The 23,848-nt window shown below is 47.0% G+C and overlaps 1 protein-coding gene and 1 long non-coding RNA gene across 5 annotated transcripts in view; one reads left to right on the forward strand and one right to left on the reverse strand.

Moving 5' to 3' along the window:
* Positions 1-23,848, reverse strand: part of LOC134345106 (phospholipase D1-like) — a 265,323-nt gene that overhangs the window by 207,709 nt on the left and 33,766 nt on the right. For 2 of the 3 annotated variants that reach the window (XM_063045277.1, XM_063045275.1), the window contains exon 1: positions 21,872-22,028. The exons of the other annotated variant lie outside the window; for it this stretch is intronic. The gene's annotated coding sequence lies outside the window, so the exon portion shown is untranslated. Of the gene's footprint in view, positions 1-21,871; positions 22,029-23,848 lie in introns of those variants that run through there. 3 annotated transcript variants of the gene reach the window in all.
* LOC134345107 (uncharacterized) overlaps positions 22,315-23,848 on the forward strand; it is a 35,315-nt gene continuing 33,781 nt past the window's right edge. For both annotated transcript variants that reach the window (XR_010017603.1, XR_010017602.1), the window contains exon 1: positions 22,315-22,473. This is a non-coding gene — a long non-coding RNA (uncharacterized LOC134345107). The remainder of the gene's footprint in view (positions 22,474-23,848) is intronic.

Genomic DNA, 23,848 nt, shown 5'->3' on the forward strand with positions numbered 1-23,848 from the left:
TCGGAAAAAGATGCAGAAGGTTGTAAACTCAGCCAGCTCCATCACGGACATCAGTCTCCCCAGCATCGAGGACACCTTCAAAAGGCAACGCCTCAAAAAGTCATTGAGGATCCCCATCACCCAGGACATGCCCTCTCCTCATTGCTACTATCAGGGAGGAGGTACAGGAGCCTGAAGCCCCACACTCAGCATTTCAGGAACAGCTTCGTCCCTCCGCCATCAGATTTCTGAGTGGACAATGAATCCATGGACACTACCTCACCATTGTTTTTTTTCTGTTTTTAGCACTACTTACTAAATTTCATTTTGATATATACTTTATATTGTAATTGATAGTTTTTTTAAATTATGTACTGCAATGTGCTACTGCTGGAAAACAACAAATTTCACAACACCTGCCAGTGACATTAAACCTGATTCTGATTGGGAGTTGCACTGCAGTAAGGAGGGCCCACGCACATCTAGATAAGTATTCTAATGCTTTCTCTGTTCTGCCCTAATAAATGAAGTTTTGAAACAGTATAGGGGAATTTGCATCTTTCTGCCTTACCAGTCAGATCCGCAAGCGTTTTGTTGTGACATAACACCTGCTCTGCACTTCCTGATAGAAATCCATCTTCCCCGGAACATACTGATGCAATTCTACACTGTCACCGTAGAGAGCATCCTCCTGCAGAGTCACATCTGTCAGAAGTGCATACAGCTGGGCGATCTGGAAGACCGTGTAAGGAATCTGGAGCAGCAGCTGGATGACCTTCGACTCATAAGGGAGAATGAGGCAGTCATAGATGAGAGCTACAGGGAGGTAGTCACATCTAGGCTGTCGGAAGCAGGTCATTGGGTGACAGTCAGAGGGGGGAAAGCGAAGGTGAGCAGACACCCCTGTAGCCATTCCCCTGAATAATAAGTTTACCGTCCTGGATACTGTTGGTGGAGACGACCGACCAGGTGTGAGCCATGGTGGCAGGGCCTCCGGCACTGACTCTGACCCTGTGGTGCAGAAGGGTGGGACGGAGAAGAGGAGAGCTGTCGTCATTGGAGACTCTATAGTCAGGGGTGCAGACAGGAGATTTTGTGGACGTGAGAAGGACACCCGCATGGTTTGTTGCCTCCCGGGTGCCAGGGTCCGGGATGTCTCTGACCGGGTGCACGACATCCTGGTTCGAGAGGGAAAGCAACCAGAAGTCGTGATACATGTTGGGACCGACGACATAGGCAAGAAGAGGGATGAGGTCCTGAAGTGTGAGTTTCGGGAACTAGGCAGAAGGCTGAAGAACAGGACCTCAAGGGTGACGTTCTCAAGATTGCTGCCAGTGCTCTGTGACAGAGATGGTAAGAATTGGAGGAGATGGCAGTTGAATGCGTGGCTGAGGAGTTGGTGCAGGGAGCAGGGTTTTAGATTTATAGATCATTGGGATCTCTTCTGGGGAAGGTGGGACCTGTACAGATTGGATGGGTTGTACCTGAACTCAAGGGGGAGCAATATCCTTGCAGGTAGGTTTGCTAGCATGGTTCGGGAGGGTTTAAACTAATTTGCGAGGGGGATGGGACCCAGAGCGATAGAGCAGTGAAAGAAGTGCATTGAGTAAAGCCAGATCTAACATACAGAGAGACTTTGAGGAAAGAGAAGCAGAATAAACGGTGTAAAGACAGAAGGGCTGAAATGTGTGTACCTCAATGCAAGAAGCATCAGGAACAAAGGTGATGAACTGAGAGCTTGGATACATACACGGAATTATGATGTAGTGGCCATTACAGAGACTTGGCTGGCACCAGGGCAGGAATGGATTCTCAATATTCCTGGATTTCAGTGCTTTAAAAGGGATAGAGAGGGAGGAAAAAGGGGAGGAGGCGTGGCATTACTGGTCAGGGATACTATTACAGCTACAGAAAGGGTGGGTAATGTAGCAGGATCCTCTTTTGAGTCAATATGGGTGGAAGTCAGGAACAGGAAGGGAGCAGTTATTCTACTGGGAGTATTCTATAGGCCCCCTGGTAGCAGCAGAGATACAGAGGAGCAGATTGGGAGGCAGATTTTGGAAAGGTGCAAAAATAACAGGGTTGTTATCATGGGTGACTTTAACTTCCCTGATATTGATTGGCACCTGATTAGTTCCAAGGGTTTAGATGGGGCAGAATTTGTTCAGTGTGTCCAGGATGGATTCCTGTCACAGTATGTGGACAGACCGACCAGGGGGAATGCCATACTAGATCTAGTACTAGGTAATGAACCGGGTCAGGTCACAGCTCTCTCAGTGGGTGAGCAGGTAGGGGACAGTGACCACCGCTGCCTGGCCTTTATAATTATCATGGAAAAGGATAGAATCAAAGAGGACAGGAAAATTTTTAATTGGGGAAAGGCAAATTATGAAGCTATAAGGCTAGAACTTGCGGGTGTGAATTGGGATGATGTTTTTGCAGGGAAATGTACTATGGACATGTGGTCGATGTTTAGAGATCTCTTGCGGGATGTTAGGGATAAATTTGTCCCGGTGAGGAAGATAAAGAATGGTAGGGTGAAGGAACCATGGGTGACAAGTGAGGTGGAAAATCTAGTCAAGAGGAAGAAGGCAGCATACATGAGGTTTAGGAAGCAAGGATCAGATGGGTCTATTGAGGAATATAGGGAAGCAAGAAAGGAGCTTAAGAAGGGGCTGAGAAGAGCAAGAAGGGGGCATGAGAAGGCCTTGGCGAGTAGGGTAAAGGAAAACCCCAAGGCATTCTTCAATTATGTGAAGAAAAAAAGGATGACAGGAGTGAAGGTAGGACCGATCAGAGATAAAGGTGGGAAGATGTGCCTGGAGGCTGTGGAAGTGAACGAGGTCCTCAATGAATACTTCTCTTCGGTATTCACCAATGAGAGGGAACTTGATGATGGTGAGGACAATATGAGTGAGGTTGATGTTCTGGAGCATGCTGATATTAAGGGAGAGGAGGTGTTGGAGTTGTTAAAATACATTAGGACAGATAAGTCCCCGGGGCCTGACGGAATATTCCCCCGGCTGCTCCACGAGGCGAGAGAAGAGATTGCTGAGCCTCTGGCTAGGATCTTTATGTCCTCGTTGTCCACGGGAATGGTACCGGAGGATTGGAGGGAGGCGAATGTTGTTCCCTTGTTCAAAAAAGGTAGTAGGGATAGTCCGGGTAATTATAGACCAGTGAGCCTCACGTCTGTGGTGGGAAAGCTGTTGGAAAAGATTCTTAGAGATAGGATCTATAGGCATTTAGAGAATCATGGTCTGATCAGGGACAGTTAGCATGGCTTTGTGAAGGGCAGATCGCATCTAACAAGCCTGATAGAATTCTTTGCGGAGGTGACCAGGCATATAGATGAGGGTAGTGCAGTGGATGTGATCTATATGGATTTTAGTAAGGCATATGACAAGGTTCCACACGGTAGGCTTATTCAGAAAGTTAGAAGGCATGGGATCCAGGGAAGTTTGGCCAGGTGGATTCAGAATTGGCTTGCCTGTAGAAGGCAGAGGGTGGTGGTGGAGGGAGTACATTCAGATTGGAGGATTGTGACTAGTGGTGTCCCACAAGGATCTGTTCTGGGACCTCTACTTTTCTTGATTTTTATTAACGACCTGGATGTGGGGGTAGAAGGGTGGGTTGGCAAGTTTGCAGATGACACAAAGGTTGGTGGTGTTGTAGATAGTGTAGAGAATTGTTGAAGATTGCAGAGACATTGATAGGATGCAGAAGTGGGCTGAGAAGTGGCAGATGGAGTTCAAACCGGAGAAGTGTGAGGTGATACACTTTGGAAGGACAAACTCCAAGGCAGAGTACAAAGTAAATGGCAGGATAATTGGTAGTGTGGAGGAGCAGAGGGATCTGGGGGTACAGGTCCACAGATCCCCGCAAGTTGCCTCACAGGTGGATAGGGTAGTTAAGAAAGCTTATGGGGTGTTAGCTTTCATAAGTCGAGGGACAGAGTTTAAGAGTCGCAATGTAATGATGCAGCTCTATAAAACTCTGGTTAGGCCACACTTGGAGTATTGTGTCCAGTTCTGGTCACCTCACTATAGGAAGGATGTGGAAGCATTGGAAAGGGTACAGAGGAGATTTACCAGGATGCTGCCTGGTTTAGAAAGTATGCATTATGATCAGAGATTAAGGGAGCTAGGGCTTTACTCTTTGGAGAGAAGGAGGATGAGAGGAGACATGATCGAGGTGTACAAGATAATAAGAGGAATAGATAGAGTGGATAGCCAGCGCCTCTTCCCCAGGGCACTACTACTCAATACAAGAGGACATGGCTTTAAGGTAAGGGGTGGGAAGTTCAAGGGGGATATTAGAGGAAGGTTTTTTACTCAGAGAGTGGTTGGTGCATGGAATGCACTGCCTGAGTCAGTGGTGGAGGCAGATACACTGGTTAAGTTTAAGAGACTACTAGACAGGTATATGGAGGAATCTAAGGTGGGGGCTTATATGGGAGGCAGGGTTTGAGGGTCGGCACAAGATTGTGGGCCGAAGGGCCTGTACTGTGTTGTACTATTCTATGTTCTATGTTCTACATCAGCCATTACTGTCTGGTTTGGTGCACTATCCACTCATAACACACAAAAAACACCACAAATTATTGGGTCTGCAGAAAAGGCAACTGACTGCTGTCTACCATCACTGGAGAACTTGGATGTGTCCAGGATAAAGAAGTGGGCAGGAAGGATCATTGCGGTCACTACCCACCCTGCAAACTGCCTTCTCCAAAATCTCCCTTATTGTAAGCACTATGGGGCTATCAAAACTAAAACTTCACACCATCTAAAAAGTTTCTTACTGTAGGCAGTTAGTCTGATCAGCCATTCTAGTTAACAACCACCCCCCATCCGTTATCCCCATCACTGCACTGCACTGTAAACACTTTAAACCATGGTTTACGATGCTGTGCACAAAGTAAATACATTCTGGTATCTATGTATTTATGAACACGAGAGATTCTGCAAATGCTGGAAACCCAGAGCAACACACACAAAATGCTGGAGGAACTCACCAGGTCAGGCAGCATCTATGGAGAAGCGTAAACAGCTGATGTCGCAGGCCGAGACCCTTCTTCAGGGCTGGAAGAGTCTCGGCACAAATCATCGACTGCTTATTCATTGCCTGACCTGCTGAGTTCCTCCAGCATTATGTGTGGGTTGTTTATGTATTTATGCATATTTAATCCATATCTGCTCTTGAACCTATTCCTTTATTTTTTATGTAATTCTTTTTTTTAAATATAATTGTTAAATGTTTTTTGTTGCCTGCTGCACCCTGACCAATTCTCCACAGGAAATTCCTGATCTATGTCAATGTACGTGGCTAATAAAGCTGATCTGGAACCTACAGGAATTGATTTATTCTGTCACATGTACCAGGTACAGTGAAGAGCTTGTCTTGCACTCTCTCAGATCACTACACGGTGCATCGAGCTGGAATGAAATAAAACACTAACAGTGCAGAATAAAATGTAAATGTTACTGAAAGAGTGCAGTGCAGGTAAACGACGAAAGTACCAGAACATTGTGAGGTAGGTTGTGAGGCCAAGTGTTCAACTCATCATACAAAAGGTCTGATCAATAGTCATGTAACACTGGGACAGAAGCTGTCCTTCAGCCTGGTGGGACGTGTTTTCAGGATTTTATATCTTCTGCCTGATGGGACGGTGGCGGGGGGGTGGGGGGAAGAGAGAATGTTTGGGAGGAGGGTGGGATCTTTGATTTTGCTGACTGCTTTACCGAGGCAGTGAGAAGTGTAGGCAGAGTCCCTGGAGGGGAGACTGGTTTACGTGATGTCCATAACTCTCTGCAGTTCCTTGCAATCGTGGGCCGAGCAGTTGGCGTATCAAGCCGCGGTGCATCCGGATAAAATGCCTTGTACGGTGCATCGACAAAAATAAATCAAAGTTAGTATTTTTTTTAAAACTGTGACACTCCATTCTGCACTCTGTTATTGTGGGGCGACATGCTAGTGTATGTAGCCATCAGCATGAAGCTATTGCAGCTCGGGGTATCAGAGTACAGGGTTCATTTCTGGCATCCTCTGTAGGAAAGGTTGCACACACTTCCTGTGTGCACGTGGGTTTCCTCTGGGTGCTCAGGTAGGTCCAAAGGCGCACAGGTCAGTAGGTTAATTGGTCATTGTAAACTGTTCCGTGATTAGGCGAGGGTTAAATTGGTGAGTTGCTGGGTGGTAAGGGCTCAGTGGGGCAGTGGTTCCACACTGTATCACTAAATAAAAAATAAAATGGAATTGTTTTACCACAAACTACCTCAATATGCTGTTGTAATGATCGGACCTGATCTGCGTGGACAGAATACAGGACCCGTTTTTCATTGTACCTTGGTACATGTGACAATCACAAACCAATTTTCCGACCTGGAGATGCTCTGCAGGCTGGGCATATTCCAAGCAGGAAGAGACAGGGTTAACGCTTTAGGACGTCAGCTTTCTGACCCCAGAACAAGAAACCAAAGGGCCAAAGGTTCATTCAGTATCAGAGAAGATATTCAGTATACAACCTGAAATTTGTACTCTTCACAGACATCCACGAAACAAGAAAACGTACAGAGTGAATGATAGAAACATCAAAGACCCCTCTCCCTCCCTCACTTCGCACAAGCATCGACTGACCCACTCTCCCCTCACCTGCACCAGCAGTAGCACCGAAACCCCAACCCTCTCTCCACCATGCAGGCAACAGCAGAAGCCCCTCCCTCCCAAAGAGTCATTGATCCAGGTTTACCAGGATTCTGCCTGGATTGGAGGGCATGGAGAGGTGGGACAAACATTGGTTGTTTCCTCTGGAGCAGAGGGGACTGAGGGGTCAGATAGAGTAGTCAGGCAGCATCTTTCACCAAGGGTTGAAATGTACAGTGGGCATGAATTTAAGGTGAAAAGGGATCATTTCAAAGGGGATGTGAGGGGCAATTTTTTTTTAAACCAGAGAGTGGTGGGCGGCTTGAGTGTGCTGCCTGGGGTGGTGATACAGGCAGAAACATTAGAGACCTTTCAGGACATTCAGATAGTCACATGGAAGTGAGGAAAATGGAAGGATATGGACGTTGTGTAGGCCGAAGAGATTTGTTCAGTTGGCCATTTGATTACTAATTTAGCGGGTTCGGCCCTGTTCCTGTGTTGTACTGTTCCATTTCCAAGAGAAAGCACTGTGTAATATCCGGACAAACCTAACATCGAGATCCCATAACTCCATTGCTCCGTAAGAGAGACAGGAACAGGTAGCAGCAAACTGGAGAGCAGAAACGGCTGTGCAGATTGATGAGGGTAATTCAGTAACCAGATCCAAATTCCAGACCACTCCAGTGCTGGTTTCCATTCCTACCTCCTGTAAACACTTACTTATCAATGTGGGTTTCTGTTGAAATCGAACCTCAGATATCCTAAACAGTGCGTAACTAAAATGGCTAAGATATCCAATAAATAAAATTGGGCCAGGGTTTAAGAAGAACTTGCTCACCAACCCCAATAAACCAGCATTTTTATAACATGCATAGCTAATTGAGTCAGGCAAATATCGATATTAAAAGCACTTGTTACAGCCCAAGGATATTGCTAAGCACAACAGTTATTTTAATATATTTCTACAGGACTTCACCATTGGTCCTAAGTATTCACTAGTGAGATCTCTTAATCTGCATTCACCACACAAGTACAACACCCCGATGTTATACAGCGACAGAGCAGTCCGCACAGGCACTGTACCCCGGTGTCATACGCTGACAGACCCGTCTCCACCGGTACTGTACCCCTGTGTTATACAGTGACAGACTCGTCCCCACCGGTACTGTACCCCTGTGTTATACAGTGACAGACTCGTCCCCACCGGTACTGTACCCCTGTGTTATACAGTGACAGACCCGTCCCCACCGTGTCGCAGCAACAACCTCACAGCATCAGAAAGACTAGAGGATTGACTGTTGACTTTAGAAAGGGTAAATGAGTGCACACACACCAGTTCTCAGCGGGGATCAGTAGTTGAAAGGGTGAGCAGTTTCATATTCCTGAGGATCTAACCTGGACCCAACATATCGATACATTTACAAAGAAGGCATGAGAGTTTGAGGAGACAGTTGCCAAAGGCACTCGCAAATTTCTAGCGTGGAGAGCAATTTAACTGGTTTCATCACTGTCTGCTGCGGAGGGGCCACTGCACGGGATCGGAAAAAGCTGCAGAAAGTTGTAAGTTCAGCCAGCTCCATCATGAGCACTAGCCTCCCCAGTATCAAGAGCATCTTTAACAGACGATACCTCAAGAAGGCAGCATCCATATTTAAGAGCCCCCATCACACTGGATATGGCCTCTTCTCATCAGGGAGGAGGTACAGGAGCCTGAAGGCACACACTCAATGTTTCACGAACAGCTTCTTCCCCTCCACCATCAGATTTCTGAATGAACAATGAACCCATCAACACCACTATTTTATCCTTTCTTTTTGCATTATTTATTTAACTATATATGTGCTGTAATTTACAGTTTTTATTATGTATTGCAATGCACTGGTGCCCCATAACAGTGAATATTGAAAATGATTCTGATTCAGTCTCTGTGAAATTTTACCTCAGATTTACTCCACAAATGCTGTGTTTTGTTTGCCTTTAGGATTTCCTGCTCATTATTAATGATTTCCTTCATAAGGAGGAGGAGAAGATGGCGGCGCGACGGCAGGGCGCGCGGCCACTCGGTGGTGATGTCTGTTATCTGTCAAGTAGGAGACCGTACACAATTCTGATTTGATGGAGACAGATGTGAGAGTACGGAGGAACATCTGGAAAACTTCTGAAATGCCCGCTTCGCTGCCACGGCTACTGTGTGGTAACCGGAATCTCTGGAGCAGAAGGCCCCGAATCCTCGGCTTTGCATGTTTCAGCGGCCGGGGCGAGGTCGAAGGCGCTCGGCAGAGGATGGCGCTCGGGAGGCTGTATCGGAGGGGCTGGTCGGAAGCTCGAAGTTTTCGGACGGATGGACTCAGTGTCGGCTGTGGTCGGCCGCTTCCAAGGCATCGGCAAGTTGACGGTGCCTGGAGGTTTATGGCAGGGAGTTTCTCCCTTTTTGCCGCCTGCTATCGGGGACTTTTGAGACCTTGTTTACTGTGCCCATGGTTTGTTCTTCATCAAATTATGGTATTGCTTTGCACTGCTGTAACTATATGTTATAATTATGTGGTTCTGTCAGTGTTAGTCTTTGGTTTGTCCTGTTTTCTGTGATATCACTCCGGAGAAACATTGTATTATTTCTTAATGCATGTAGGCATTTCTAAATGACAATAAAAGAGGACTGAGTGTCTTCATAATCTAATTTTCCTCCTCTCTATGCTCTTCTTGACCCAGGCATCTTAACCCAGGAGGAGAGACACTGCTGGGACATCCTTTCCTACTGACGATCTGAAGTACCCACCCACTAACCCCTAGTGCACATTCCTGACTTTCAGCCGCCATCATCATCGGTGTTTTGGGGAAATGTGGAGGGCAATGGGACAGGTCAAGATCAAGTTCAAGTCTATTCAACCGTACACGTGTATACCACCAAACGAAACAACATTCCTCCAGACCAAGGCACACAACACAGTACGTACACTGTAACCCTCACATGCACCACATAAAGTAATATTACCACAAGCGAATTAGCAAATAATAAAGATTGACATTTAACATAAGGTGAATTTAGGACGCAAGTTAAGAAGTAAAGAGTGTAACAATACTGGCGCTTCGTATGTAATGAGACCTGGGTGATGGATGGGAATGCAGGGCTAGAAGAATGGGCTGAATGGCCTGCTTCAGTGCAGTGGTGACTTGAGAGGATAATAATTATTTTGCAAGCCAGGTCACTACAATGATCTGCTGGATGTAATCTGCTTATTACTGTACTAGTAACCTGGGGTCAATTCCTGCCACTGTTTAAAAGGAGTGTGCACATCCTCCTACATTCCAAATACAGACAGGTTAGGATTAGTGAGTTGTGTGCATGCTATGTTGGTGCCAGAAGCATGACTCCTGTGAGCTACCCTCAGCGTAACATTATCCCAGCGCCAACCACCCAGGTTCAACTCCCATGGGTGCCTGGAATGAGTTGGTACTCTCTCCCCGTGACTGTGTGCATTAAGCAGTATCGGTGGAGGTAAGGGAATCAACATTCCTGACGCAGGGTCGCAACCCAAGATATCAACAATTCCTTTCCCACCCCCACAAGGATGCTGCTCAACCCACTGAGTTCCAGCATCTGTAGTCTCATGTGTCTCCACAGTCTGGCTGGTGTGTTTTGGAAGTAGTTGTTTCACTGACTGCAAACAGTTGTCAGACACCAGAGATAATGAAACACTTGGTTCTCGCTTTCTATTCTGCTCTCCAATACTCCCACCTCCTCCTCCCCCTCCCCTCCCCCTTCCTCCATCTCCTCCTCCTACCCATCTTCCTTCTTTTCCTCTTCTACCCTCCTCCCGGGGTGTATGGGGTGTCAGGGAGGGGCAGCACCTCTGGTGGGGGAACATGTCGCGTCCTTTTCAAGGTGGTTTGTCCACCTTTGGTCCCCACCTGGCACTCAGCTCTCACCTGTGGCTCCCCGTAGCTGTTTGCATGCGACAGCGGCCACACCCCGGGCAACGGCTTCGACAAGCCGGCTAAACCAGGTGAGGGTAGCCGACGGGTCTCAAACCCTCGGTGAGATAGGGAGTTGTCTATCCCAGCATGTGAAGGCAGACTCTGGCGGATTGAGCGGACGAGACCAATGGAAGGTCCAACGGTCAAGAAGACGGTCTCTGCAAGCGTCGTGGGACGTGTAGAGCAGGACAAGACACAGAAGACGTCCTGCTTATCCACTGCGCCTAGTCCCATCTCCAGCCGTCTAGACTCTGTCTTGCCACTGGATCCAGATGGGAATTGGGAAGAGAGAGTGAGGCTGACGCTGCACAACTCTCCCTCACTTAAATCCAAATCATGCGCTAGTCTCGACACCATCATTATGGTGTCGAGGTCCTCATCGATGTCAACGATGGACGAACAACCCTCCTCCCTCCCCTCCCCTCCCTCTCGAACTTTCCCTCCCCCAGCTACGTCCCCTCCCTCTCCCCTTTCCCTCACCTTCCTCCCCCTCCTTCTTTGCCTCCTCCTTCCCTTCCTCTTCTTCTTCCCCCCCTCTTCTTCTTCCCTCTCCTCTTCCTCCTCTTCCTCTCCTCCTCCCCCTCTTCCTCTCCTCCTCCTTTGCCCCACTCCAGCTTTTCATCATTTCTCAGGCTGTCAAAGCAGAACATAGACACTCTTTAACTCCCTACCATCCGGCAGGAGGTGTTGTAACATGAGGACAATGCCTGTCGGGATGGGAAACAGCTTCTCTCCCCAGACTATGAGACTACTGAACTCCCTGCCACCACACAGGTTTCACAACATATGGACTGCCAGTAATGTACGGTGCTTTCTTTTTAACTGGTGTCGTAAATGCAGCATATTATTTGTTAATTGATTTGTGGTAATATTACTTTGTGTGTGGTGTGTGAGTTATATGTACTGTATTGTGCACCTTGGTCCAGAGGAACGCGGTTTTGTTTCATGGTGTACATGTGTACAGATGAGTGACAATAAACTGAACTTGATTAATTTGGACAAATTTTGCACTTCAGGGACCTGCTACCAGAGACACACTCCTACAATGCAGCACGTTCAATTCGGAGTGAAGCTATCATCCTGTCACAAACTTCTGGGTTAGACACAGAGTGAAACTCCCTCTACCCTCTCCCTGATGACCATCCCATCACACACTCCCGGGTTACACTGTTAATTTTTGACTGTGTTGTAAATGCACCTTACACTGTCAATCTTCTGGAATATATGTTATTATTTGTTCGTCTATTTGTGGTAATGAAACTTCATACATTGTGTGTGAGTTCTTTCAGTGGTCACTCTATTAAGTACACCCTCACACCTGCTCATTAATGCAAATATCTAACCAGCCAATCATGTGGCAGCAACTCAATGCATAAAAGCATGCAGACATGGTCAAGAGGGTCAGCTGTTGTTCAGACCAAACAGCAGAATGGGGAAGAAATGTGATCGTAGTGACTTTGACTATGGAATGATTTTTGGTGCCAGACAGGGTGGTTTGAGTATCTCAGAAACTACTAATCTCCTGAGGATGTTCATGCTCAACAGTCTCAAGAATTTGCAGAGCACGGTGTGAAAAATAAAAAACATCCAGTCAGCATCAGTTCTGTGGGAGAAAATGCCTTTTTAATATGAGAGATCAGAAGAGAATGGGCAGACTGGTTCAAGTTGACAGGATGGTGACAAAAACTCAAATAACCTCACGTTATAACAGTGGTGTGCAGAAGAGCGTCTCTGACACACAACACATTGGATGGACTACAGCAGCAGAAGACCATGAACATACACTCAGTGAACACAATGAGGGACAGGAGCTATCTAAATGTATGCATCGTGTCCTTGGTCCGGAGGAATGTTGTTCCATTTGGCAGTATATATGAGTGCAGTTGAATGACCATAAGCTTGAACTTGAATTAGACACCACCTGCTAAGATACAAAACTGCAGAGCCAGGAAGCCAACCTTGGGATGCATCACAAATACAACCTTGAAAACTCAGTTTATGTAGAGCAGTTAATACAGTGAAATTTCAAATTCAAACTCCGGTTTATTGTCACCTGCACAAATCAATGTCTGTACAGGTACAATGAAAAACTCACTTGCAGCAACATCACAGGCACGGAGCATCAGCAAGACACAGATTAAACATAGGTTATCGTCACCTATCTACGGGAAAGGTCAATAAAATGAAAGAGCCCAGAAAAGATCTACAGGGATGTTGCTGGGATTTGAGGACCTGAATTACAGGGAAAGATCGAACAGGTTTGGACTTTATTCCCTGGAGCATAGGAGGATGAGGGGAGATTTGATAGAGGAGCACAAAATGATGAAGGGCATAGATAGAGTAAAGCAGGCTTTTTCCCCTGAAGTTGAGTGAGACTAGAACTAGAGGACATGGGTGAAGGGTGAAAGGTGAAATGTATAAGGGGAACTGTTATGTTTTGGAACTCAATGAACTAACTGAAAGAAAAACATGGGAGACCTGGGATAAACATGTACTCTTCATTCATACTTTAGTGAGGTGTGTACCTATGATGTGGCGGCGTAATGATGTATGCCATTCACATACTTTTACATATAGCCCGTAATGAATGTTGTAAAAAATCAAAGAATGCTGAACCAAACAATACATTTACTATATTACTCAGATATTACATAAATATTAAACACACAACAGGAACCTTAGAATGAACTTCTTCAATCAGGGAGTGCAGAGAGTGTAGAATGAGCTGCCAGTGGAAGTGGAGCATGCAGGTTCAATTTCAACATTTAAAAGAAGTTTGGATAAGTAAATGGATGAGAGGGGTATGGAGGGCTAGGTCCAGGTGCAGGTCAATAGAAGTCAGCAGATTAATGGCTCAGCATGGACAAGATGGGCCGAAGAGACTGTTTCTGCATTGTAATGCATGACTTCCCTACACTGTATTTCATCGGCCACTCATTTCTACATTCTCCCAATCTGTCCAGGCGCTTCTGTAGACTTCCTGCTTCATCAACACACATCATTTCTGGTTCCTGATCCAACACCTGCCAGAAGCTTACATCACACAGTCACCGCAGGTCAGCAGAGAAACATCCCTCTGGTGTTTCCTGCCCATTCTGTGGCAAATACAACCAATATTTAAATCCTCTTGAGATAGAAAAACAGTACACCTAGAGGTCAGGGATTGAGGGTGAAAGGTGAAATGTTTTAAGGGGAACATGAACGAGAACCTATTCACTCTGAAGGAACACACACAAAATGCTGGTGGAACGCAGCAGGCCAGACAGCATCCATAGGAAGAAGCACAGTCAATGTTTTCGGGCCGAGACCCTTCGTCAGGGTGCTCAGAAGGTGTTGAGAGTGTGGAACGAGCTACCACAGTATAGCAGGCCAGGGTCTGGGGGCAGATTAATGGTTCGGCATGGGCTAGATGGGCCGAAGTGCTTTTCCTGTGCTGTTCCATTCTATGGTTCTATAAAGTCTGTGATTCTATATACCATTCTATATGTCCATTGTAGTACAAGTCATCAAACTGGCCGTCATGTTGCTAAACATGGTAACATAGCAGTTACTGCGACGCTATTACAGCTCAGTGGGTTTCAGAGGTCAGAGTTCAACTCCAGCGCCGATCAGTAAGGAATCTTTGTACGTTCTCCCTGTGGAACACATGGCTTTTGCCCAGGTGCTTCAGTGTCCTCCCACAGGCAGAGATGTACCAGGTAGATTAATCGGCCATTGTAAACTGCCCCGTGATTAGGTCAGAATCAAAATCAAATTTAATATCAGCAGCAGTACAATGCAATACATGATAATAGAGAGAAAAAAACTGTGAATTAAAGTGTGTGTGTATATATAGCTGAAATATTAAATAGCTAGATTAAATAAGTAGTGCAAAGAATAACAAAACAAAAGTAGTGTGGTAGTGTTGATGGGTTGAATCGGATGGCAGAGGGGACGAAGCTGTTCCTGAATCATTCAGTGTGTGCCTCCTCCCTGATGGTAGCAACGAGAAGCGGACATGTGGTGGGGGTCCTCAGTGGTGGACGCGGCCTTTCCCAGGCATCGCTCCTTGAAGATGGTTTGGAAGCTGCAGAGGCTAGTGCTCACGATGGAGCTGACTAATTGTACAGCTCTCTGCAGCTTACTTAATCGAGACTTGTCGGGTGTTGCTGGGCAGCGTGGCTCTGAGGGCCAGCAGAACCTATTCCTTGCTGTATCTCTAAATAAATAAAGTATGTTGAGCAGGGTTTTGCCGGGTGATACGAGAACCGGGTGGTTGAAGGGAAGTAGCTATTGCTGAAAATGGTACTCGACATACGCTTTAGAAACTTCGGGAACAATTCAGACTTTGTTAGGTAATCTGCAGCCCAGGCCAAAAGTTTCAAGTTCAAGCTTATTGTCACCTAACTGTACATAGACACAACCAAACTAAACGACGTTCCTCTGGACCAAGGTGCCACCACAGAACACAAGTCACACACAGCACATAAAACAAAATGTTACTACCAATGAGTAAATAACAGAGAGCGGCGGGTGCACGGAACGTGCTGCCTGGGGTGGTGGTAGAGTCCGACACATTACAGACTTTTAAGAGACGCTCAGGTAGGCACAACAATGGAAGGATATGTGTAGTCAGAAGAGATTAGTTTAGTTGGCCAGTTCATTACTAATTTATTTGACTTGGCACAACATTGTGAACCAAACGGCCTGTTCACGGCAATACTTTATTCTGCATTATAATTGCTTTACTTAGTTCTACCTCAGTGCACTGTGTAATGATCTGATCTGCATGAACAGTGTACAAGGCAAGCTTTTCACTGTGTCTCAGTACACGTGACGATCATAAACCAATTTGCCAAACTGTTTAACACCAGAGACCAAAGGGCGGAACCCACATGTAATCAGAGGAGCGCAGAGATCTACAAGGGGTGGGGAAAACTGGACATGGTTACTGAGAAATGCATGTATTGGAATAGAGGAGATGAAATCTTTATAATGAAGGTTTTGCTTAACGAGACCCCAGCTGGAGCATCAGATACTACCCAAGAAGTCAGGAAACACGCTTTTTCCCACCCAACCATTTCAATATTCCTATTTGAACAAAATAAGCATTTTAAGGTGACACACTTTGGAAAGGAAGGGGGACAAAACCAGACTAAGAAGGTGGGGAGGGGAAGGAGGACATGCTTCCTTTCCAGTCCTGATGAAGGGTCTCAGCCCAAAATGTCGACAATTTATTCCCCTACATAGATGCTGCCTGACCTGCTGAGTTCCCCCAGCACTAGGTGTGTGTTGCTCCAGATTTCCAGCATCTGCAGAATCTATTGTATTTAAACATTTTGAAGTGTCTTTTCCCCCCTTTGGAAATGGGGCAAACATCCTGGAAATGGAAGGGTTAATGCATGAGGAGCATTTGATGGCTCTGGACCTGTACTCACTGGAATTCAGTAAAATGAGGGGGATCTCATTGAAATCTATCGAATATTGAAAGGCCTAGATAGAGTGAATGTGGACAGGTTAGTGGGGAGGTCAAAGACCGGAGGGCACACCCTCAGAATAAAGGGATGTCCACTTAGAACAGAGATGGGGAGGCCAAGTCATTGAGTATATTTAAAGTGAAGGTCAATAGGTTCATTAATAGACAGGGTGAGAAGACAGGAGAAGGAGGTTGAGGAGGATAATAAATCAGCCTTGATGGAATGGTGAAGCAGACTGGATGGGCCAAATGGCCTAATTCTGCTCTTATTTCCAATAGTCTTGCGGCCATCTAGCAGGCTAATAAATCTGCTGTCTGGAAACGCTAGTGACACTGAAAGGGTTAACTAAGTGGACAATTGCATCATGTCTCTATTGACCACTTTGATCCGTTCCCAGAGGGAGAAGCAAGTTCTCCACCTCAGGATCTGGCCTTGACGTGGGTGTGCAGAGTATTTTGAAATCCAGACTGCTGACCTCCTCACGAATTTGTGGCACGTCATGTTAACGAAGCTACGTGGCTCAGGGACGCTGCAAATATTTACATTTACCCACCCCGCGCTCCATCCCCGGATACCTTCCTCCCTCTCTGAGATCCCCACCCCAGTGCAAAGCAGGCGGGACGGGGAGGTCACTTATTCCTCGGAAGATGCAAGTACACTCTTGAAGTTCAAGTTTATTGTCATTCAACTGTACGTACACAGTCAGGGACCAAGATGCAATACATAGTGCATAGATCACATACAACACAGAAAATTATATTAACACAACATTAACGGTAAAAAAGTATTCTGCAGACATACAAGTTGACGTATACAACACAGTTAAAGATATAGAAGTGTGGAGGAACAGAGGGAACTCGGGGTTCACATCCATAGGTCCCTCAAATTTGCTGCACAAGTTAGTAGGGTGAGTTAGAAGGTGTTTGGTGTGTTGTCCTTCATTAGTCATTGGATTGAGCTCAGAGCCGCAAAGTAATGCTGTGGCCTCGTTAGACCACACTTGGAATGTTGTGTTCAGTTTTTTTTATTTATTCATTTACAGGATATGGGCAATGCCAGCTAAACCAGCATTTATTGCCCATCCCTAGTTGCCCTTGGGAAGGTGGTGATGAGCTGCCTTCTTGAACCGCTGCAGTCCCTGAGGTGTAGTTACACCCACAGTGCTGTTAGGGAGGGGATTCCATGATTTTGACCCAGCGACAATGAAGGAACAGCGATATGTTTCCAAGTCAGGATGGTGAGTGACTTGGAGGGGGATTTCCAAGTGGTGGTGTTTCCAGGTATCTGCTGTTCTCGTCCTTCTAGATAGTGGTGGTCGTGGGTCTGGAAGGTGCTGCCTTAGGTAATTTGGAGTGTTGTTGCAGTGCATCTGGTCACCTCATTGTACGAAAGATGTGTTAGCATAAGAGAGGGAGCAGAGGAGATTTGGAGATTTATCGAGATGCTGCCTGGATTAGAGAGCATGTCTATGAGGAAAGGTTGAGTGAGCTAGGGCTTTTCTCTTTGGGGTGAGGGAGGTTGAGCGGTGACTTGATAGAGGTGTACAAGATAAGAGGGGTGTATGGGGTGTCTAGGGAGGGGTAGCACCTCTGGTGGGGGGCCTGCCGTGCCCCTTTTTCAGGACAGCTCGTTCACCTTTGTTCCCCACCTGGCGCTCAGCTCTCACTTGTGGTTCCAAGTAGCTGTAACACGTGCAGCGGCCACACCCCTGGTAAACCATCTCTGCAGACGGGCCAAACCATGTGAGGGTAGCCGACGGGTCTTTGACCCTCGGTGAGGTAGGGGATCTGCCTGTCCCAGTGTGTGAAGTCTGGCCATGGCAGATTGAGCAGAGGAGGCTAATTAATGGTCCAACGGTCAAGAAGGCAGACCAGCAGACGTTGTGGAGCGCTAAGAGCACAACAAGGCACTTAGACGTCCTGGTCATCCACTGTAGCAGGAGAGGTCTCCGTCCGTATCAGTTGTCCGTGCCACTGGATCAAGGTCTCTTCTGCCGAGAGGGTGGGATTGCCCCTGTGCAATGGCTGTTCCGCTTAAAACTTCATCACGCCCAGGTTTGTGACTTCTTCGAATCCAAAAGACTACCATGTACAAGATAAGAGGCATAAAGAGAGTAGAGAGCCAGACACTTTTTTTTTTGGTGATTAGAAGGAACTATGGGGGGGGAGGGAAATGTCAAAGGTGTGATAGGATGGTGTAGAGGGTGCTTCACTGTGTCTGACCAAGAAAGTGCATGAGGGGAGAGTGTAGATGTAGTTTCACTCTGTGTCTGATCTCAGGAGTGTGTGCTGGGATGGAGTGGTGGGAGCCTCATTCTGTGTCTGAACCCGGAAGGGTGTGATGGACGGTGTAGAGCGAGCTTCACTCTGTGTCTGACTCCGGGAGTATGTGATGAAACAATGTAGAGGGAGCTTCACTCTATGTTTGACCAAGGGAGTGTGTGATGGGACGGCGTGGAGGGAGCTTCACTCTGTGTCTGATCTCGGGAGTGTGTGATGGGACAGTGTGGAGGGAGCTTCACTCTGTGTTTGACCAAGGGAGTGGGTGATGGACGGTGTAGAGGGAGCTTCACTCTGTGTCTGACCCCAGGAGTGTGTGATGGGATGGTGTGGTGGGAACTTCACTCTGTGTCTGACACCGGGAGCATGTGATGGGACGGTGTAATAAGGTGCATTTATGACACAAGTTAAAAAGTGAACAGTATAACACTCCCGGTGCTTCATATGTGATGAGACCTGGGTGGTGGCAGGGAGTTCAGTAGGCTGGGGGGAGAAGCTGTTTCTCATCCTAACAGTGTTTGTCCTAATGCTACTCTACCTCCTGCCTGATGGCAGGAGTTCAAAAGGGATTGTGGACCAGATGGGAGGGATCACTGACAATACTAAGGGCTCTGTGTGCGTGGTGCTTCAGGGAAATACCTTGGATGGGTGGAAGAGACCCCCCAGTGATCGTCTCAGCCGTCCTCACAGTCCATTGTAGGGATTTGCAGTCAGATGCCTTGCAAAAGTGATACGGCTGGTCAGGCCTGGCAGTGTGGGAAAGACCACAGGAACTCACAGTTGGAGAAGGCCACACTGCACCTGAATCCGGTCTCCATCCATAAAACACCCAATGATAGAGCCTGTGAGGCGTTCTGGAAGAGTCCTGTGAGTCCTGATGGAAGTCTCAGCCTGAAACAATGACTGTTTATTCATCTCCATAGATGCTGCCTGACATGCTGAGTTCCTCCATCACGTCATAGTCATAGTCATGGTCATAGTCATACTTCATTGATCCTGGGGGAAATTGGTTTTCGTTACAGTTGCACCATAAATAATTAAATAGTAATAAAACCATAAATAGTTAAATAGTAATATGTAAATTATGCCAGGAAATAAGTCCAGGACCAGCCTATTGGCTCAGGGTGTCTGACCCTCCAAGGGAGGAGTTGTAAAGTTTGATGTCCACAGGCAGGAATGACTTCCTATGATGCTCTGTGTTGCATCTCGGTGTGTGTATTGCTCTGGAATAGGGAGCTGCCCAGAATCAGCAAGCTTCCATTAACAAATTCCCCATCTAGATGGGTCAACAGGGAACAGTGGGCCAAAGTGCCTGTTTCCATGTTGGTATCACCGTGGGTCTTTCCGACTGTGAATGGCCAACCACTCATTGGGCCATAAGACACAGGAGTAAAATTAGGCCATTCCATCATGGCTGATTTGTTCCGCTCAACCACATTCTCCTGTCTTCTTCCTGTAACCTTTGACGGTAAGACTATAAGACATAGGAGCATGGCCACTCCTGGGTCCAGGATCTCCAGGGACCCACCACTGTGTAAATAAACTTGCCCTACACATCTCCTTTGAAGTTTTACCTTCTCACCTTAAATACAGGTTCTCTACTGGTATTTCTTCCCTGGGGAATAAAATTCATTTACTTAGAGGTACAGCATGACCTTCTGGCCAACTGAGCCATGATACTCAGCAACCCATCTATTTAAAATTAGCTTAATTATGGGCATTCATTGTCTTTCCATGACCGTGATTGTTCTTGGCAAATTGTTCTACAGAAGTGGTTTGCCATTGCCTTCTTTCGAGCAGTGTCTTTACAAGATGGGTGACCCCAGCCATTATCAATACTCTTCAGAGATTGTCTGCCTGGTGTCAGTGGTCACATAACCAGGACTTGTGATATGCACCGGTGCTCATACGACCATCCGCCACCTGCTCCTATGTCTTCACATGACCCTGACCGCAGGGGCTAACCAGGTACTACACCTTGTCCAAGGGTGACCTGCAGGCTAGCAGAGGGAAGGTGCACCTTACACCTCCTTTGCTAGAGATGCATCTCCACCCATGGCATATAACGAACGACCAAATCCCATAATAATTTATAATGACCAATTTATCTGCTAACCTTAATCTTTTGAGTGTGGGAAACGTAAATGCTCACCGGGAGAACTCCTTACAGGCTGTGCCGCGATTGGACTCTGAACTCTGTAATGCCCTGAGCTGTAATAGCGCTGTGCTAACCACTATGCTACCGCAGTGGCCACTACATATTTCCGAACACGAGATTCTGCAGATGCTGAAAATACAAACCAATACACACAGAATGCTGGAAAAACTCTACAGGTCAGGCAGCATCGATGGAGGGGAATAAACAGTCAACATTTCAGGCTGAGACACCCACCTCTCAGTTTTATAAAGCGAAAGTTGAAGTTCATTATCATTCAACTGCGTGACTATACAGCAGGACAAAACAACGTTCAAAAGTTCAAAGTAAATTTATTATCAAAGTACTCGCAGCCCTGAGATCCATTTTCTTGTGGAAAATCTTAGTAAATACAAAACTCAATACAAGACCGCACCCAGCAGGGCTGGCAACCAATGAGCAAACTGTCCAAGACAAAAGATAAAAAAAGAAATAACAATAATAATACACAAGCAATACATATCAAAAACGTGAGATGAAGAGTCCTTGAAAGTAAGTCCATAAGTTGTGGGGACAATTCAGAGATGGGGTGAGTGAAGTCATCACCTCTGGTTCAAGGGCTTGATGGTTGAGGGGTAATGACCGTTCCTGAACCTGGTGGTGTGGGACCTGATGGTCGAGGGGTAATAACTGTTCCTGAACCTGGTGGTGTGGGACCTGATGGTTGAGGGGTAATAACCGTTCCTGAACCTGGTGGTGTGGGACCTGATGGTTGAGGGGTAATAACTGTTCCTGAACCTGGTGGTGTAGGTCCTGATGGCTGAGGGGTAATAACTGTCCCTAAACCTGGTGGTGTGGGACCTGATGGTTGAGGGGTAATGACTGTTCCTGAACCTGGTGGTGTGGGACCTGATGGTTGAGGGGTAATGACTGTTCCTGAACCTGGTGATGCGGGACCCGAGGCTCCACACCAGAAAAGCAACAACAAATTTTGCCAACCTCTCCCAAGCGTTCATACCCTCTACTCCGGGCAACATCCCGTAAGCCTCTTACTGCGCCCTCGTCAAAGGCTCCACGCACCTCCTTATTTTAAAAAAAATCTGCTTTTTTTTCTATATTTTTCCTCAGTGTGAATAACGCCACGATTTTCTCCCCCCAACGTTCTTACTCCACATGACAGTGAATTTGTCTGTCAGTGTGTGGGTACTTTGGGGACCAGGAGAGGGGGATTGATTGGACGGGACACGTCGCGGACAGCCGCCGATCGATGGCGAGGGAAGCGTGCTCGGCGATGCAGCCTCTCCGAGGACCGCTGTTGTTATTCTGGGTCCAGTTACACACAGTGCAGAGAATAATGAGTGCCCGGTCGTGAGGGAGGGGAGGGACAAAAAGGGAAAGATACTAACCTGGGGAGTTGAGGGAGTCCTTCGCTGCATGCTGAACGCACCGGTTTCAAGACAGACTGTACTTAAATTAGCAAGAAGGGTCCTCTCACTATTTAGTCCTCCGCAATGAAACGGCTTGAGGTAGTTCCCCAGCCCATCCAACGTGCTCCTGCGGGAGTAAGCCTCACTGTCACCGCCCCCAGGGTGACATCCCGAGGAGGTAGGCGATCTCCGTGGTCCCTCCTATCACAGACCCAGCACCAATCGTTTCAACCCCTTCCCGCCTTCTCTGCCACAGCCCCGCTCGGGGACGTTCGCTCTTCCGTTTCGGACCAGTTTTCCAAGTGTGACTTAAAACGACTCCACCCGCAGGAACCTAACTGGGGGGATGCAGGCGGGGAGGGGGTGCAAGCAGCCCTTTTTTAACCACTAAATTCACCCCGGTGACCGTAAGAAAGACTTTTATTGTGAACTTCAGAAAGTTCTGAGGCAGCTGCGCGAAATTGGCCAACTACTGTACAGTATTGTGCGGGAAATGGGTAGGGTAACACTGCCCTCCTTTGGAGAGAAGAGGCTTGCGCTCTCCAGGAAGCGGGCGGAGGAAGCGCCGTCTCTCTCAGCTGGTGAGTGTGCTCACAGGATGGGCCAGACTTCCAGAAGAAATTGCAGGGGGGGGGGGTAATTTCAAAGGAGATGTGAGGGGTAAGTTTTTACACCGAGTGTAGAAGTGACAAGACTTCTACAACAGTGTTGATGAGCAGATGGATCTTGGAGTCCAAGTTCATAACTCCCTGGAAGCGGCTGCACAGGATGATACAGTGATTATTAGTCAGGAAGTTATGTTGCAGCTTTATAGAACTCGAGTTAGGCCGCATCTGGAGTGTTACATACAGTTTTGGTTGTCCCATTACAAAAAGGATGTCGAATCTTTGGAGAGGGTGTGGAAGAGGTTCACCAGAATACTGCCTGGCCTAGAGGGCGTACGCTATATCGAGAGGTTGGACAACACTTGCGCTGTTTTCCCTGCAGTGGCAGATGAGAGGAGGTCTAATAGAGGTTTATCAGATTGTGCAATGTGATGCTGAGGCTTTATAAGGCGCTGGTGAGTCCTCACCTTGATATTGTGAACAGTTTTGGGCCCCTCATCTTAGAAAAGACGTGCTGGCATTGGAGAGGGTCCAGAGGAGGTTCACAAGGATGATTCCAGGAATGAAAGGGTTATTATACGAGGAACGTTTGATGGCTCTGGGTCTGTACTCGCTGGAATTCAGAAGGATGAGGGGGGCATCTCATTGAAACCTTTTGTTAAATGTTGAAAGGCCTAGACAGAGTAGATGTGGAAAGGATGTTTCCCATGGTGGGAGAGTCTAGGACAAGAGGGCACAGCCTCAGGATAGAGGGGTGCCCTTTCAAAACAGATGGGAGAATTTTTTTTTTTAGCCAAAGGGTGGTGAATTTGTGGTTCTTGATTGGGCATGGCATTAAAGGTTACGGGGAGAAGGCCGGGAACTGGGGTTGAGGAGGAGAAAGAAGCGGATCAGCCATGATCGAATGGCAGAGCCGACTTAATGGGCTAATTCTGCTCCCATGTCTTATGATCTTATGGTGTTGATAGAGTAGACAGACCGTATCCCTTTCCCAGGGGTAAAATGTCTAATATCAGAGGGCATGTTTTTAAGGTGAAAGGGGGTTAAATTAAAAGGAAATGTGAGGGGAGGGGCAAATTTTTTTTTACACAGAGAGTGGAGGGTGCCTGGGATGTGCTGCCTGGGGTGGAGGTAGATGCAGAAACATTGGAGACTTTTAAGAGACGTTTAGATATGATCATGAATGTGAGGAAAATGGAAGGATATGGACATTGTGCGGGCAGAGGGGATTAGTTTAGTTGGCCATTTGATTACTAATTTTAGTTGGTTCAGCACAACATTGTGGACCAAAGGGCCTATTCCTGTGCTGTACTGTTCTTTGTTCTAAGTCTGTTTCTCAGACAGATGCAGG

The sequence above is a fragment of the Mobula hypostoma genome, chromosome 4 (assembly GCF_963921235.1).
Source record: "Mobula hypostoma chromosome 4, sMobHyp1.1, whole genome shotgun sequence".
Lineage (NCBI taxonomy): Eukaryota > Metazoa > Chordata > Chondrichthyes > Myliobatiformes > Myliobatidae > Mobula > Mobula hypostoma.